Here is an 18129-nt window from a genome sequence, read left to right on the forward strand (position 1 = left end):
CCGAAAAAACTTAACTAGATATTATAAAACCGGCCCTAAATTGAGTACAACGCGTTTAAACGCCACTGCGACATCATCAGATACAGGCAGATCAAATTCCTACACTAAAGGTATAGGATTTTAACTATATCTGATGATGACACAGTAGCGTTGTAGGTACTCAATTTCAAGTCTAATTGTAAGTGGACATAGGAAAACCTTTTCTTTATTAAACCAAATGATGTTTCATCGCTACAAATCTCTTTTATGCACTGTCCCGCAGATCGTGTGTCACTTTTTACCTCTAATTTTAGTAACTTTTCATCGATCAATATACATGAAAATTGGACTTATGGTGAAGAGCCCTAAGTTTTGTTTAGTGTAAGCAATATTTTACTATTTTGACCTGACTTGGGAACCCTTCAAAACCCATGTTTCCACATGTTGGTTTTCATAGTGACGTTTAACTCCATGACCTCATTATGACCTTTGGAGGTCAAAAAATGGACAATACGGATCTATGAGCAGCAAAACCGACTCTGACACCCTTTAAAACCTATGGTTCGACACGTTGGTAGTCACGATGGCCCGACGTTTACCTCTATGACCTTTGACCTCCGTATTAACCTTGGAGGTCAATTAGTGGATATTACGGGTATTTGGACAATAGCAATGACTTAGGCACCCGTTAAAACCTATGAATCGACACCCTTGTTGGTATGCTATTATTTTTGCCACCCTTATGACCTTGACTGTGACCTTACTGGGTCAACGGTTCAATTTTCGTAAATAAAAGTGTCATTTTCGGTTTTCTCGTGTCCGAAAACCCAATAATTGACATCTTGGTCAATGAAATTCAGACTTTTTTCTATCTCGATTTTTTAACATTGACACCCCATAAGGCAAATTCAAATTTTTTGTTTGGTCATTTGGACATTGTGAGATCAAAGGGTCAAAATTGTAAAATTTTGCTTACACTCAACAAAACTTAGGATCTTTCCCCATAAGTATTCCAATTTTCATGAATATTACTTTAGCTATTATTAATATTACCTATCGATGCAAAGTAGCTAAAATTAAAGGTAAAAAATGTGTCACGACCTGTGAGATAATCTGTATAATTTTCTATAAAACGGCCTAAAAATCCCATTCACTATCATCCCGCAATTTCGTCCGCACAGCGTAAACAAAAGTCCCTCACTCGTCTCCGCGGCTGACATGCACTTCCACTTAGCCGCCGACGCTGGGAGGGGAGATTAAGTGTTGCTGGTCCGCATGTGTCACAGCGGAGGGATTTTCCGAAGGGGGTGGGGTAGGTGATCCTCTCGCTCCGCTCCAGCGACTCCGCTAATGGGGAAAACTATGCGACGACCACGATTGGTGAAAGGAGGGGAGGGATAGGAGCAGAGGAGGGGAGAGCAGGCGATCGCAAAAAAGGCCACGCCTGACCTCGTAATACTACGTTCATCTCCGTAGGGACACGAGAATGTGTTCGAACCGTGATCGATTGAATACCGAACGCTAAAAGGGAGAAGCCATTTCTAGGGCGATTTTCGTCAAAAATAGAAGGCCTCCCTCCATCTAGAGCCGTGATTGGCATTTTATTTGTGTGTGTGTTTTTTTTAAACCAATTGATCCATTAAAGCTTAAGCTATCATCTGGAAATTTTCAGGATAAACAAAGTAGTACACTTTTTTTTTAATATTTGCCTGTTTCTCGATTGTACAAAGTTCTCATCTGAGAAAATAATGACGTCAAATTTTCAAAATTCAGTCACAAGCAAATTTTGGCCAGCGTCAACTTTTAACATCGTGAAAATTTAAAGGTGGTATCACATGTTTTAATCGGCCATTGAGTGAAAGTGTACCAAATCTCTTTCGTGTCACTAAACTAATCGTTATACTTCAATTACAAACCATTACCAATATAATCCATGCCTTTCGAAAAGAGTAGTCCTACGATTGTTCGCAGCCTTTAAGCAAGCTTACGATTCGTCTCAGAGATGATCGCAACATATTCTATTTCATCCAACGAAATGCTAGAGCAACTTTAGTTGCGTCAGAGATAATTGATTCCGCGAATGTTTCGATTTATCGAATCCATGGCTATTCAATGCAATTCCTCTCGAGTGCAAATACTGCACTCCTAACACTAATAAAAAATGGATCGTTCAGCACACCTGCACCCATCGCCGCGCTGAGGACATTTTTGAAATTCAATTCAAATGCGCCCATTGCGGCGACTTAAATCAAGCTTCTACGAGATGGACTACGGCCTCAATAATTTTCTTTTGGCTCCAACCCTTACATTTCACTCAGGATGAACGAAGCGACTGAAAATTTTAAGGGGACTGCATGGAGGACGCCCTACACCATCCCATAAAATCTTGATTTTTATTGCCACTTTGCTTGCTTTTAATTCGGTTTTCAAAATGCCGGCAATGCGGAGATGAGTGGAGAGCGATCCATTTACTCTCAATATTATCAATAGAGCAGTTGACTTTCAATGAATAGCATTGAAAAGTTATTTATTTGGTAGATTAAATCATCTCGAATGTAAATTCGATCATCAGCCCTAATTTTAATGTTTCCCCGTGATATTGGGATCTCTAAACTGTGAACGCCGCGAAAGGAGACCTAAGAAAACCATTTCAACTCTGTCTCTTACTAGAATTATCGAAATTGGAGATTTGTTATTATTAAAATGAATGTAGTTTCAAATTAATCAACATGTTATTTACACGTTTATATACATCTATATTATATATGTAAAAACTCCAACTTAATTTTAAGACAAAAAATAATTCGTAGTTCAGATCTATCTTCGATAAAGCTGAAACAAACATAAATTTTTATGACAAATCTTTAGAGATGTTGCTCAGAAGCAACAATCGGTTAAAATGCACGATTGGTATCAGCGCAATTATTATTGGCCCACCATAGAATTCTCTATAGCAAGATCTACTCTTGGGTTTGGCTTTCCCAGCCCAAGAGTCCGAGAGGAATTCTCAAAGGAAGCCGGCCCTTCCGCCCACCCTTTCCCTCCCCTGATCAAAAAAGGGCACGACCCACCGAGCAGCCCAGCGTCGTCGACTGCTTTCACCACCGCAGGAAAAGTAATTCATCCACTTCGCACGCATGCCGGCCGGGCGGAATGGGCACGACGGACAAAAAAAAAGAAAAGGAAACATTCAAGGGAATGTTTTAAGCCTTGTTTACACGTCGAAGTAAACTGCTACAGAAGTCGACTGTTTTTCACGACAAGTAGGTACTCGTGGAAAGGGACGTCAGATAACTGCCATGAGAGTACGAATCTATTCAGGACGCGGTTGATCTTAATGCGATCTTTTAGCGAAGTCAAAGCATTTCAACTTCGAACGTAGCCAATGGGAGACATTAGAGCTCTGCTCACATTGCGGTACAATGGTCGCACGCGAAAAATTCCATTGCAAAAGCGATTGAATGGAGGCTTGCACTAGAAAATAGGTTCCAATATTCTTTTTGAGAATTATATGTGCAGGCAACTTGCACAAATGGGTGTAGGAAGGTTTTCAAAGTATTTGTCGTGAAATAATGAGAGAGTGTTCGGAGGAAGACAAAGAAAGAACAGGTGGGTGAATTATACGAGGATTTAAGCAGGCAGAGGGTTCGGGGTAGAGAGAAACAGGAGAAAATGAAAGAAATGCAGGGGTACAGGCTGTGACGCCTATGTTGATTAATACAGAACATTTTTTCGGGTATCCATTGTTTGCAATGGGATTTTAGATCAGGTGAAATATAATCCAGTTTTTAATCCAGTCTTTGCCAGTGAAATATAATCGCCCCTAAAACAACAAATTAATAAATTGAAGTCAGTGGAAATTTACCATAAATACTTCAATTTCACCTTACGACAGGTTGCAATGCATTTTATATTATCTTAAAATGCAATATGAATCGAAACTGGTCGTGTAGTGAAATTAAAGTATTTGAGGATAATTGCGAGTACCTACCTCTTATTTGGTAATTTGTTAGCATTACGATAGATTACGCCAGAAACAACAGTTCACTCCAACATCAACACTTTTTCAAGAGGCTCTATACTAAAGCGCAATACTAATCATGCGAAACCAAAAACTACTGACTGAAAACCATTTCATTAGTATGATTCTCAGATGTAATTTGACCACTCTTTCAGTGACATGTCACTGGTCCGTGTTTACATGACCTACTGCCACAATGGTGCAAGGGAGACCGGGGTACATTTACGCATATTTTGGTTTTCGATATTTTTAGCAAGAATAATTGGTTTTCGATATTTTTAGCAAGAATAATTTTAAAACGAGAAGTACACCACTCGACAGAGCAATTTTTTGCCTACCTTAAATTGTAACTGTTTTTTCGCGTATTATCAGCAGCCCCGAAAGATGTTTGGGAAATGAAATACGTGCAAGCACACCAACAGTAAATGATGACTTTTTAAAATTAAATATTGAGGTTTAAATCAATCAAGCACTTATGTAGGCTTAAAAATACTGTAAATGTGCACGGGTGACATTTTTTCTGTAACAATTTCTTTCAAAAATTAGGAGGGAATTGAGTATTTTTTCGTACAAAAAAGAGTACTACTACCATTAAAATTAATGACGTGCATGAACAAATTTGAAAATCATTTATTATATACAAAATTATCGTGGCGCCTCACTTGGGCCGCGGGATGTGTGTAAACGTACACCCTCATCCTTTCTTCGCCTAATCTGGCGCTAGCATAATGATTATAAATATTCCAGATAGTTATAATAGACACAATGATTAGTAATAAATCACTCTTTCAAATGCAAAATCACAACTTAGTAAATAACTTAATTATCATCTCCGATAAATGCAAGAAAATATTTATTATCTTCGCTGAACGTTAGAAATCTTCCCCTCAAACTAAAACGTTTGTGAGTATAGCGCTGTTAAAGTTAAGAAAAGGACCGAAAGGAAACAGCATTAAAATATTTTGACTAGTGATGCGCTCTACCTCACGGTTTCTGAGCAATCACCAGTGAGTAGGTAAACATACCCCGTGTTTAAACGTGTCCCGTTCTCCCTTATGCATTAAAGGGTCTATGCAATCTGTCAAAGCATATGATCAAAAAGACAGCCACCTTAAACGCTCTTGCACGCACGTATTTACCATGTTTGTATGAGATCAAAACCCATGGAACTTGTGTAAAGATATTTTGTGTTGTGTGTCGGTTTGATGTCTTCGGAGACACTAGTTGTGGTCGGCCGTGGGGACGAAGCCGGACCAGAAAGTCGCAGACCGCGATGGAGGGAATGTCGTTCTGAGAGGGGCAAAAATACGGAGAGGTGGGGGTTAGGTAGGGGAAGGTTGGATTGCAAGAAGCAACTGCATTCCAACATCGTGGGAATCTTTCACTTTTTTGCCGACCGGAAGGCAACACACAGGGGGAGGAAAAAAAAGGTATCGCGCTAGCGTCAAAGCGAAAGGCTCTCAAACGACAGCACATGCGCGTAAAAATGCATAATTTGCGGGAAAGTGAAAACCAACCGTGTGCAGGTATACACTCACTCGCTCAAAATCAGTGTTTCTACACCTGCGTTCTTCCTCGGGAGCCACCTCAATAGGCCAACCAATTAGGCTGACTTTTACACTGGCGTTTAAATTCGTTCATCATGCAAATGAACTACAAATTTAAAACCCAACATTTTATGACACGATGTACCAATGCTTCCCACCAATAGGCCAACCGATTAGACCTAGCGTTTAAAAAAGAGAAGATGGTGCGTGTAGAAGTTATTGACTACGAATATTGCAAAAAGGATATTATTTATATCCAGCCGTGGAATGGATGTGTTATCATCCCATCCCTTATATTTAACTACTGAGTGCCACCCAATACTTTTACTGAGGTCCTTTCTTACCGCATGCTTGTGATGAGGAAGACGGTGTATTCTTTTCAAATCTATAATGTCACACAATCATACCGGTTGAGGCTGCAATTATGAATTAATTAATATCACATCTCTTTGTAGCAGGGAAGTGCATTTCAAGATTGGTGCGGTAACTGCAGTGCTGGCTTACTATCCAGTGGATGCGGCTTTAAATACGGGCGGTGGCATAGAATTTTCAAGAACTGACTAATCTCTGCTTGAATTTTGTCTGGAGCGCACTTATAGAAGAGAGAGGAAGAGCACTTCATCCGTCAGATTGGACGTTGAGCTGTAGTACCCCTTGAATCCCTTCGTTAAGAGCAGGCTAACACTTACGCCGGGTTTCTATTCATCCTTCCCTTTCAGCCCTCCTGCATTGGCGTAAATGATCTCAGCTGTCAGTCGCCTCCTCCAAATAACATGTCATTCCATCTTTGTACCACATCTACCATTACTTGGCTTATAAAAATTCAATTCATAAATTTATTTATTTATTGTCAAATTTCCCGTAAACAGCACATGACGGCCTTTTAGAACGAGGGTTTCCAATATTAACAAAGTACAACACAAACATCCATGCCCTGGATAGGGATCACTTACCCAGGCGGGATTCGAACCCACGACCTACGGTTTGGCAGGCGAGGACTTTACCCCACCGCCACCGAGGCCGGCCACATCTTGAGACATGATGGCCTGATGAAGACAATCGTCGAAGGACAAGAGGAAGGCAAGAACGGAAAAGGAAGACCTCGAATAAATATATGGAACAAGTAAAGAGAGATGTGAAAGAGAAGAAATGCGTAGGTGTGAAAAGATTAGCTGATAGGAGAATTGAGTGGAGAGCTGCGTCAAACCAATCCTAGGATTGTTGACCAGTGATGATGAAAAGAAGTTGGCATACCACAAAATGTTTTTGAGCTAAATTAAATACCAGACAGTATAATTAATACTTTTATACTTTCAGCACACAAAGAAAATTATATATTGACATTTATTGCCACGTCTTTCACCTACTAAAAGCACCATTCCGTTCCGTACGTCAGCATCGTGGCTATAAGCCCAGAGCGACTCGATTATTCTCAATTTTTCATAGGGGATTTACTCTAGCGAGGAACAGCATGGAAAAGTAATGACTTTGATAGAATACATCATCGCGAATATAAATTTCAGAGTCTAGATGATAGCATACGGATTGCACCACCGGCTGCAAGTGGCGAACAGTAATGACCTCTGGTGAATTCGCGGTGGGTGACAAAAGAAAAAGGGACCAACTGCAGAATCCCAGACTGCAATATAAGTCTACCCCGGAGGCAGCGGATTAAAAATTACAAATCCTTATCTTGGGGTAGTGGGTTCGAGTCTCACCTGAGTGAGTTTCTCACAGTTTCCACTCGTATGTGTAAAATTCTGCTGGGCACTGGGAAAACCGAGGATATGCCTTCTAGGTTTCTAGCGGCCGAATGGGCCAGGGAAAGACTGATCAGATTATTAACAATAAAAAAATATTCGTGCTCATTTCGAGCAAACATTCGTGATGGGAGCGATCCGCGCTGGAATTAGGAAACGCCGCCTATTCCCTGCCCGCTTTTTGTCCCGCAGGGTACTTTCACTGCTGGATTTTTCGGGGCCACAGTCTCCATATCCAGCGACGGGAAGCGGAGCAGTGCCCAGCGCTGGGACCCTCCTCCCACTGACCGGCGAGGGGGTGGGCGATGAGGGGTTATCGAAGGAGGTCAGGAGAATGGGCATCAAAGGATGAAAGGGGGGAAGCATCGGGTTGGAGTGGTGGCTAGTGGTGGCACACCCCGAAGATCCAGGTTTAAATTCCGGTGGTGGCGAAGACTTATCAGAGGTTGCCTGGTCCCAGCTTTCCGTTCGTAAATTTGAAGATAAAACCGAGGTCCCCTTGGCGCCTTTCGTTAAGAGCAGGCTAATTCCGACGACGGTTTTTTTTTATCACACTTTCTTCCCCAAGCCTCGAATGAGATACATGGGGCAGGGGATGAATGATGTAAAACAGAAAAATTCAGCATCTACACTCCACACCGCAAGCCGGCTCAGGAGGCGTGTGGCGGGGGAGTTGAGACACCAGCTTTTTAAGGAAAAAAAGGAATTCTCCAACGAAATTACGCATATCATTCATTAAAGCCCTTAAACGTTGGGGGAGAAACGAGTTCCCACAGCTAATTTATCGTTTATGTCGGCTCTGGAAACATATTGGGGTTCTAACTCGATGTTCTCCTTGTCGCTCTTAAAGATATCTAATTTAAAATGCTCAAGTAATCTAAGCCAGTCTAATCCAGTCGGCAATCTAAGTGGTGCGCTGCCTTTAATTATGAAGATGTTCAAAAACTTGCTGATGGGATATTGAAGTGAAGGACTGCTGCGTCCAATCAATCTTCGGATTGATGACTGACGATGTTGTGGTTTTATACGGTAGCATCAATAAACAAGATCATAACAGAGACCACGATAAGAAATCGAAGACTTTACCGAAATTCGCAACTCGGTGATGGAAAATTCAAACGCATGCCTTCTCTCGGACGCACTTTTTCAGTTTTCCTCGCCTTCCATGTCATTTTTTTCTGCTTGCATGTGTTCATTTCTGTCGCGGCGGTGCAGATTACTGGCATGGGCATCGTTCGGCGAAGGATTCCGCGTGAATGTTATTTCCGAACGAGGGGGAATTCTCGCCGCCGTGGAAATGCGAGCGGCTGTGTCGGCGACTCTGCGGCGTATTACTTTCTGTCTAATTGAGCGTGAAATTGAGGTGGAATCCAGCCGCGACCCTCTTCCTCAGCATTCTTCCCCATCGACGAATCGTGCACTCGAGAATATCCAAGCATATCGATATTAATACATGCACATCGGACTTTGTTTTTCTGGCCCCGGCTGCGAAATATTTACTCACGAATGTTAAAAAAAGAGGATTCTCAAAGGGGCCTATAAAACTGGTCACCCACCACGCATTTAGAAGGGTTTACAAATTCGCCACTCGTTTCGCTGACGGACAAATTGATCCGTGTTTCACGGAGATAAAAGGTATAAGTAGGGGTTTTAACCGAAATTTATACACATGATGATTGTGATCTGTCAAATTCATGACTTTTCCATGCTATTCCTCGCAATTACAAAAACTATACTGCAACATATTGAAAAAAAAAGAGGATCGTATTGCACTCATCACCGCGCCGCGGACAATTTGGAAACCCGATTAAAATGCGACCGAAATGGCAACAGAAATCAGCCTTATATGGAATGGAATTGGGCCTCCTCTATGCCTTTTCCTCTATCCTCTTTTATTCACCCATTTTAAAACAAACCGTAAAAAAATTAGAAACCTACAAAAACCAAACTCTCCGTATTCTCCTCCATATTTCCAAATTGATTCGCCCTTGCCGCCCACGGACTCCCTTCAATTAAGTATTTCATCAGGCCTCTCGTTACTAATTTTGATTTCAGGCACGAGACAACAAATAACACACTAACGATAGACATATGGGGCCACGATCGTAGAGTTCTCCGACACATATATAATGCATAATGCATATGCCTGGCGGTGTTGACATATATATAGTGACAGCCTAATTAAGCAAAAAAAACAATAAAAGAGAAAAAAATGAGAAAAATTTCTTATAGAACGAAAAAGAGAGATATATAATACGTTAAATGTTGCACAAAAACTCATACGAAGAAAGAATATAAAATGTGGAATAATTTGTTCGCAAATCCTATAAAAAATATTATCATTACTAGATGCTATTATAAAATTGTTAATGTCACTAGTATTCTGTTTCTAAAGTGATCTATTTTAAGAAATACGTTCCCTATTCTCATAAACACAACCCGGCACCGACAACATAATCAAATGTACACAAAATCAATTTCTATTGTTAACTGGCTGGTTTTGTTTTTCGTTAAGCTCAAAGGGACGGCTGTTGAACGGGGCCACGGTACGATCATTTGAAAATTTGAGCGTCTTTCTCAGAATATCCATCCAATTTATTCAATAATAAGGAAAATTCATCAATACTCATAGAAAATTCATTCGAATTCTGTTTCCTTCTGGAAAAAAGTCTAATAAGGCACATAATCGATGACATTACGCCCGTCACGCCTGAGTCAATACTTTTCAGCTTGAAAGTGTGACCTACAACCGTGCAAGTGTGATGACGTCACAGTGAATCGGATATTTCGACAGAGGCGACGGATGTGACGTATATTGTGTTAACGAATTCTCCGGTTACCCGCCAAGAGAACAATGGAACAGCAAGACAAATAATGGTAAATAACCACGACAGAGACATGAGTTTAAACACCGTTTAATCTTGCACCGTGATATGCACTAGGCAAATGGAGTTCCTTGGAAGCTTGATAATGCAATGAGACAACCCTAGCCAGCCTCCCATATTATATTGTATACATACTTGCTGAGTTTGGAGTATGAATTTATTACTCATGAACATTGTTATTTCGTCAATTTGAGACAAATTTAGTCATTTCATTCCCGTTTTCGTTGTGCGATTAAAATGCCTAAATTTATAATAGATAAAAAAATGATTTTTCTGTTTTTAATCGCTTAAAAAATAACAGTGAATGAGCAAGAAAAAATTATTTTGAATGCAAAAAAAAATAGCAACTGAAAAGTTTTTTTCCGCACTGTTTGAATCTCTTTCAATTGTGTCAAACCCGAAACTAAAAAAACAATAATTAATTAAAATTAAAACCCGCACCAGAACAGGGATCTAAATCATTGACATTGCACACGCTATTGTAGCGGTGTATACGAGGACAACAACAAATAGTAAAACTTCTAATTAAGTGAGCGGTAAGCATTAATTAAGATAGACCTATTAGGAGAAGTAGGACCCTCGCATATCTCATGAGGAAGGGAGGGACAATAAAGTAGCCCACAGCAATTGAGTATTAACGAGCGAAAGTTGGCGTGAGCGACAGAGAAAAGTGACAGATAAGAGCGGAATTCGGGGAATGCTCGCATCGTTTGTAAAAGATGCGAAATGTCAGATAACGGTTTTTGTTTACTCCAGTCCCCCCCTCTCCCCCGCCTCGCCGCCCCCGTCACCAAGGACTAGAGCCTCGGCATCCACGTGATCGGACGCAATTCCCGAGAAATGGAAAAAAAAAGCAACAGGTGATAGACCAAGCGTGAAAGAGAAGAAGAGAGGCGTTCGAGTCGCGATGAGGGTGATCGAAAAGAAAAAAAAATTGGAAGGAATCTCTCAGAAAGGGAACGAAATTTGAAGCCCAATCGCGAGACCGAAATACAAAAGGATTACTGGAAACATTGCGAGGTAAATAAGGAATGAGCCAAGTAATGTGACACAGCAGTTACGTGGGAAACATTATGGAAGGAAAAATTGATGGAAAGTCCCCGGAGAAAGACCAAGGAACAAACACCCAAGGACAGATCCAGAAGGATACGGGTTAGAAGAACCTAAGACAGGAAAAGGCTTATACATATTATACCATTGAAATGCTATATAAGTACGTAAAAGTTTACGGACGAGTGTTCACAACTTCGGTCAACCTTATAAGACGAGAGACTCTTCTTTTTCCTTCTCTAGAATTCTGTCCCCACAAAAAAACACCACATTTTCCGTCCTATTAATGCCATCCTGGGACAGTGCGGGATTTTAAGAAGACTAGAAAATACTGAAAGGACATGGATTCAGGAATACAAGGAAGACGATGGGCGAAATTGCATATGGAAACGTTGGAAGGAGACATGGAGGATCTGGTTCGGTGCAAAACCCGAGAAATCTTTACTGTTATTGCTCGCCGGGAAAGAACCAAACATTACATAAGAAAACAAAAGGTTGAAGAAATGAGAGAGTTTTGATACCTTTAAAGTCGAATCACTAGCGGTGGTCGAAACAATAAAGAAATAAGTCAGCTGAATAGCACTGAAGAGGGGACAATACAAAAAAAGCATCTACCTGCAGTAAGAATAGAAGCACAGAAGTAAGGAAACCATTCATAGGTAAGTAAGTAGGCTTTGCAATATGTGCTCGAAAACATCGTAGCAAAATAAACGAATTTATAAAAAAAGCATTACAGACTGGAAATTTTTCCATTTTTTATCACACAAGCAATTTCAATACATTTTGGACCATCATCGGGTATAACACAAAATCTATTGAAACCGGTGGTGGTATAAACATTTTTCCGGAAAATTCCTCATGAGTTTTGTTATAATGTCACATTCCTACCAAATGAAGTCCGAAAGCACTTTATGGACGAATATCAGAAGAAGCAACAAATGAAAGGAAAAGTATGTAATTATCTACCAATTTATTCTCGCGGTACAACTAGTTTCGACTACGCAGTTTACTAGTCACGACTATAGTAGTTTCGACTATTTCGACGTCTACACTAGGATACGGATAGGTAAAGGAATTAGTTTTCCCCCCTTACAATAAAATACTTCAATAAATACAAGGTGGGATTCAATACGCTCACCTCCTTTTCTTTACTTTATTTTGCTTTTTTGTTAACGGCTGGGGTATTTACATCCCCTGCCTCATGCCTTTGCGGTGGCTTCATTTCAAGATTTAGGTGGAAAAACACCCATTTTTCCCATATTTCTTCCGCACCTCAACTGGCAGGGCGGACCAAATCAATGGGGTGGACAGAAGAAGGAACACTTTTTCCACAGGAATTTCACATAACATACTCAAAATGAACAGTTCAGGGGCTCGCCATGGGTAGTCGACAGTCGTCATAAAGGGGGCCCGATCTTTTCAGAATAAACGAAAATGCAGACTCTCGTTTAGCATTTCTAGGAAGCATTTTTTTCTGACATTCAAATACTAAAATCTACATGTCTCCAATGCCTCCCTCTCTTGCATTCCATTTGTAAACGCTGAGCGTTCAACTAGTTGTACTAGTTAGCTAAATTACCAATATACAACATATACCTTCGTACAATGCATACTACTTAATCCATCAAATACCTATTATGGTTTCGGCATCATTGTAAAAAAAACGGAACGCTGGAAACAATTTAATATTTCATCGAAGACATAGTAGACCCTCTAATAGATCCCAAAATTGCATCCCTAACGTCATGCTATTACCTACATTATTTTAATGAATTTCCTCGGTATAAAACACGCCAAGGTTTTAATAACAGTGAACATAATAATAATGAATTCCCCAAGGCCATCAACGATATAAACATCTGTACAAAAACTGAATAGGAAACAGTCTATTACCTTTATAATAAATGGACCATAAGGTCGAAATAGGACAGTATATAACTTCAATAATACCGTCCAATCGCCCCAAGGATAAGGTATTACCTAAGAGAAAAAGGCCAAACGATAGCACATAACGTGTATCTCCAATGAAGCCTGTCATCAATTAATATGAAAACATTCATTACGTGGATCATGTCCGCATTCAGCTTTGTTTTCTTGTTTAGAGGTTTGTGGTCACGACAAAATTTTTGCCAACGCGTTGGCAAGGATTCAATTTGTTTACACACCGTAGCCAGGGCTTTAAGTTGATTGAAATACGTACTAAAATAAGTCAAACATTATGACTGTCAACTAAATGGCAGATGGCGATATTTTGTGGAACGGTGTGATTGTTAACACAGCCATAGACAATGCGTTCGTTTGTACGGTCCATTCATTTTCATTTACCGGCCCAGGATTCGAGAAACTATGTCATTACTATCATGTCACCTTGTTAATGACATATAAAACTGCGTTGGATAATAAAAACCGGTGGACCATTTCCCCAAATATAGAGTCCGATTTGGAGTGTAGCGTTTTATGTCGTGGAAACGTAGACCATGAGGAAAGAGGACGATGGAACGCATAACTATTTCACGATGTGGGCGTGGAGGATAATGGGGACCATGAATTGGATGGAGAGGAGAACGAGGGATGAAGTGCTGGACAGGTTGGGAGTGGTGAGCGGGGAAGGCATGTTGAAAACCCTGTTAGAGGGAAGAATGTTAGGTAAACAAGGAGGGGAAGGAAGAGAATAGGAATAATAGATAGAATGAAAGATTATGTACAGGTCTTCCTGTGGACCTAAGAGAGACTTTCAAGTAGTGAGGGTTGACAGACTGGGTTGATACGCAAAACGCTCAATGTGGTAGTATCATAACCTACCAGGTAAAATATCAATAGAGCACAGAAGACCCTCGGATTACGAAATCAATATCTTCCGGAAGATCAATCGTAAAGGGACTTCCATTGTATGTTGAATCTGCATTATTTTCGGACAAGGACAGTTTAATGAGAGCCTGGCCTTACAAATGTAACAAGGTTAAAAAAATGTTCTTCGTAAACAAGTTAAAGACGTAAAATTACACTCTTATGACATATTGTGCGAGAGTATACAAAAATCGGAATATTTTGAAATTTTATTGAGCGCGCGCAAAATCACGCGCGCCCAGCTCTTGAGCCGAATCCTGTGAAACTAAAAGCCACCGCAAAGCGGGGTTCTACTCGAAAGGAAATCTAGCATTCGTGATACAACATATTTATAAGTGGCTAGATTTGCTTTGGGGAGATACGGTGATAAGCGGGTTGCCTACCATACTAGCCATTTTCTGTCAAATTCATGCATTTAATTAAATAACCTATAAAGTAGCTATCTATGTTAATGAAAGTTAAAATCATCACTTGATACCACTGAAATGGCCGCAGGTATTATGGCTTGGTGTCCATAGTATTATGATCCTAAAATCCGCCTGATTAATTTGAAAAAAATTAGCTTTGAGCTCCGGAGGCATTAGTTAATGCTACCCAATTTTGAAAATATCTTTAAGCAACACTCAAAATATAAAGATAAACACTGGTATTCTACTTATGCATATTTGTATCCCCATCAAGAAAATTCGGAAGAGGTTTTTTTTAATTTGTCTTTTTCAAATTTAACTCATATTGCATTCAATTCATACCCATATTTCACATTGTTCTTGGTCAGAGGATAGGTGCCCCAGGACTAGTAGTATCCAGAGCGGATTTGTCACGTGCAATTACCGTAAGGGAAAAATTCTGAGGGGGATGATGCCCCCTGATATTGAGCTTAAGACCAGAAAGTTCTAAACGGAGAGCAAAGGGCAGCTTACCTTCAGCCTTCCCTCCTCCTCCGACTGGTTCTCCACCTGAGACGTAGACGAGACCGGGGGTGGCTACTGTCGGCATGGCCGCGGGGAGCTACCCCCGGGTCCCAAGGGGGTCGCAGGAGGGCCTCAGGGGGCGGTGGGGCCTCCGGCCCAGCCCCATGGCGAGGGGCGAGGGCTAAGCGGGGCAGAGAAGTGATCACCGCAGATTAGGACACGATATCACAACAACTCCACAGGCACTACTTCTTGGGATATTAAAACCACTGGAAGGCGCTAACAACAAAGAGAAAGTGGAGGGAAAAAGATATTTTTCCAAAGGGGACAAAGTGGCCACGATTAAAGGATTTTGATAGATATCGACAAAGAATGATATCGGATCAAACAATTACCGAGCACACCTTCGATTGCATATGATCATAATAGCGAGGTAATTCCTCCAAATTTAAAGGCATGAAAACAAATAGGAACACACCACAGACAGGTTTGGATACGGGTGGGACACTGGGGAGAACAATTCGATATAAATCACAAAACACATGGGATCTTCTTTCAATTCCCGTAATCCTCTCTCGACCGGAGTCGCACGGTGGGCGGGCAGATAATCCTCCGGGCAGCCCGCCTACCCGCACACTAACACACTGTACATCCTCCCGGAGTAAAGGCTCCGGGCCTTCAAGCGCACGCGACGGCCATGCGCGGCGTGTTGAATAATCCGGCCGCTGGCACTTGTAGGAGGAGGCCCCCTCCCCACAGTCGACCCCAATGGGCGACTCCACTCGGAATCCGTTGGGCGCACCACAGCCACTCGGCTCGCAGCTCCGGCACTGATAATCCTCGGGAGTGCGGACTGCGAGGGGAGACTGGTGGATCGAACGATCATCCGTCGGGGAAGACGCAGGTGAAAACAACCAGCGATGAAACGAACATTTTGAGGCAGATTCCCTCGGCCGGGGCGCCCGCACGGGATGAGGACGAGGTGGAACTCATGGGACGAGTCGTTTACTTATTCGCCCCGCACCGAACGTCTCCGACAATGCGGCGTGGAGAGTATTGTCTACCGAGACGAATCACATCGCGCCGAACACTTCCTCGCCTTGATATCCGCGCCAACAATGCGCCGAAGAGTTGTTGTTGGCACTCGCAATACCCCACGACAATGCGGCATGGACAGAGTATTGTTGTCCGAGACCAATCGCACCGCGCCGCACGCCTCAAAATGCGATTCCTGCGCCAACAATGAAGAGTAAGACCTGTGTTATTGGCGCTCGTAGAATTCCACGGCTAGGTTTCACAGAGCGGGGTCGCTCGTTGGAGGCCGGCTGCTGCCCGGGGCCGTGCGCAGGGATTTCGTTCGTTCCTCGGTCAACCGGTGGACGCCGCGATTGGAGGCTAGCGCGGCTGGCGTGGGGACAGCAAACCTTCCTTCTCGGCCGGTCACGGCACACTTGTTGAAGGGCGGCCGAAGAGAGAGCGTGGGGGCCGGGGAGGGAGGGAGAGAGAATGTTTGGGAGGGGTGGAATGGAACGCGGAGGGGAACAAAGTTTGAGCGCCCCCGGGGGGCGGGGGGATGAGGGGAGGGCAGCAGAGAATGCGGCGGAGGAGAGGAGATTGGAAAAGGTGAGCGGGGAAGGCATGCGTCTGCTTCTCTCGGCGTCCTCCGCGTGGACGCTGCTGCTCAAACGACAGCCATACACACGCTGCTCATTCCTCCATACCACTAAGGGACTTACTCCATACGCTAAAAATATACTCCACAATGCAACAACAAATAAAAGTTCAACATGCCACAATGACTAATTGTTCGCAGTACGTACCTCCATATCGACCATCTGCCTAAGCGAATTCTATGTCACCTCTTGCGATAAATGGAACTACATACCTCAAGGTATTACAAATGTGAATATGCTAATAGATTTAAAAATTAATATCATTATATGGTATTTAATTTGCATCACGTCATGTACTACTCTGTAACATCTATTTACTCATGCATATATTTATTGAGTATTTTTGTTGCCTTGTACATTGAATTCCCATGGTATATTAACATATGAATGGTATAATATTGTTATTAATATTAATGCACCGTCATCCTGTCATTGAATTAATTTTTTTTACTCAAGACATGCACCACTTATGTACAGTATTTTTGCTTCAAATGGACGAAAACGTCCCGGACTAATAAAATTATATTCTACTGTATGATGTGAAATTTTCTATACGCAAACAATGCACGGGTGGCGATTGCTGCAATTACTGTCCTTGTAAGAAGTCGGCATACCCGAGTTTGAAGTGTTGTATATAGGCAACAACTTAGTTTCGTTGCAAAGAAATGAACTAGGAATTGAATAAAATTTAATTCCACGTTGCCTCAATATCACCAGAAACTAATCCTTGCTCCAACATCTTTTTTAACCGACTTTGTATGAAAAAGGGTACTTTTTTTAACGCTGGAAAAAACGGTAGCTCCACTTTGAACCATATTTTTAGAAGCTTCTTCATGTTTAACATAAGAGCTGTAATAGCAAAGGAACGGAACGGAAATAATTTAGTACTAATAATTAGTATTTATATGCATTACCTAAACTTTGAGAAGATAGTATTAATACACATAATTTCGGAATGAAATCTACTGGACCATAAATTGGGTTTCACATTAAATTCCAATGTAAATCTTTAAGACCTGTGGCTACAGGCGGATACCGAAGATAAAATTTGTATCTACATACCCAGCGCACTACCTCTAGTGTGTTTGGTAGTCGAGTGAGTATTCACCGGGATGCAGCACGTAATACGTGCCCCACATGCGCACCACATGGTTATCAAAACTATTTATATAATAATATCATTGTAATCTAATGCAAAAAATATAAAATAATGAAAATAACACTTATGCAAGTGCGTGAACTCCCACTCAGCAGGCATTTCCCCAGACAACACAGCAACAGCATAAATACACGTAGGTACATATAAAGCGAAAATCTGCCAACTTTTACTAATTGTAAGTGAAGTAACTCCATACATGGAAGGTGAGAATGTGAAAGAGTCTACGAAGAAGAAACAAAGGTAAATTAATAAAAAATAATTAGATGAGAAAATTTGTCGAGCGAATTCAAAGAGGAC

The 18129-nt window shown here is 41.5% G+C and overlaps 1 protein-coding gene across 2 annotated transcripts in view; it reads right to left on the reverse strand.

Annotated features, from left to right (window-relative positions):
• Window positions 1–15088, reverse strand: part of LOC124157112 (protein expanded) — a 215247-nt gene extending 200159 nt beyond the window's left edge. The window contains exon 1 of one of the 2 annotated variants that reach the window (XM_046531609.1): window positions 15010–15088. The gene's annotated coding sequence lies outside the window, so the exon portion shown is untranslated. The remainder of the gene's footprint in view (window positions 1–15009) is intronic. The other variant, XM_046531611.1, reaches the window with a different exon arrangement.
• Between the last annotated feature and the right edge of the window lie 3041 nt (window positions 15089–18129).

The sequence above is a fragment of the Ischnura elegans genome, chromosome 4, assembly GCF_921293095.1.
Source record: "Ischnura elegans chromosome 4, ioIscEleg1.1, whole genome shotgun sequence".
Lineage (NCBI taxonomy): Eukaryota > Metazoa > Arthropoda > Insecta > Odonata > Coenagrionidae > Ischnura > Ischnura elegans.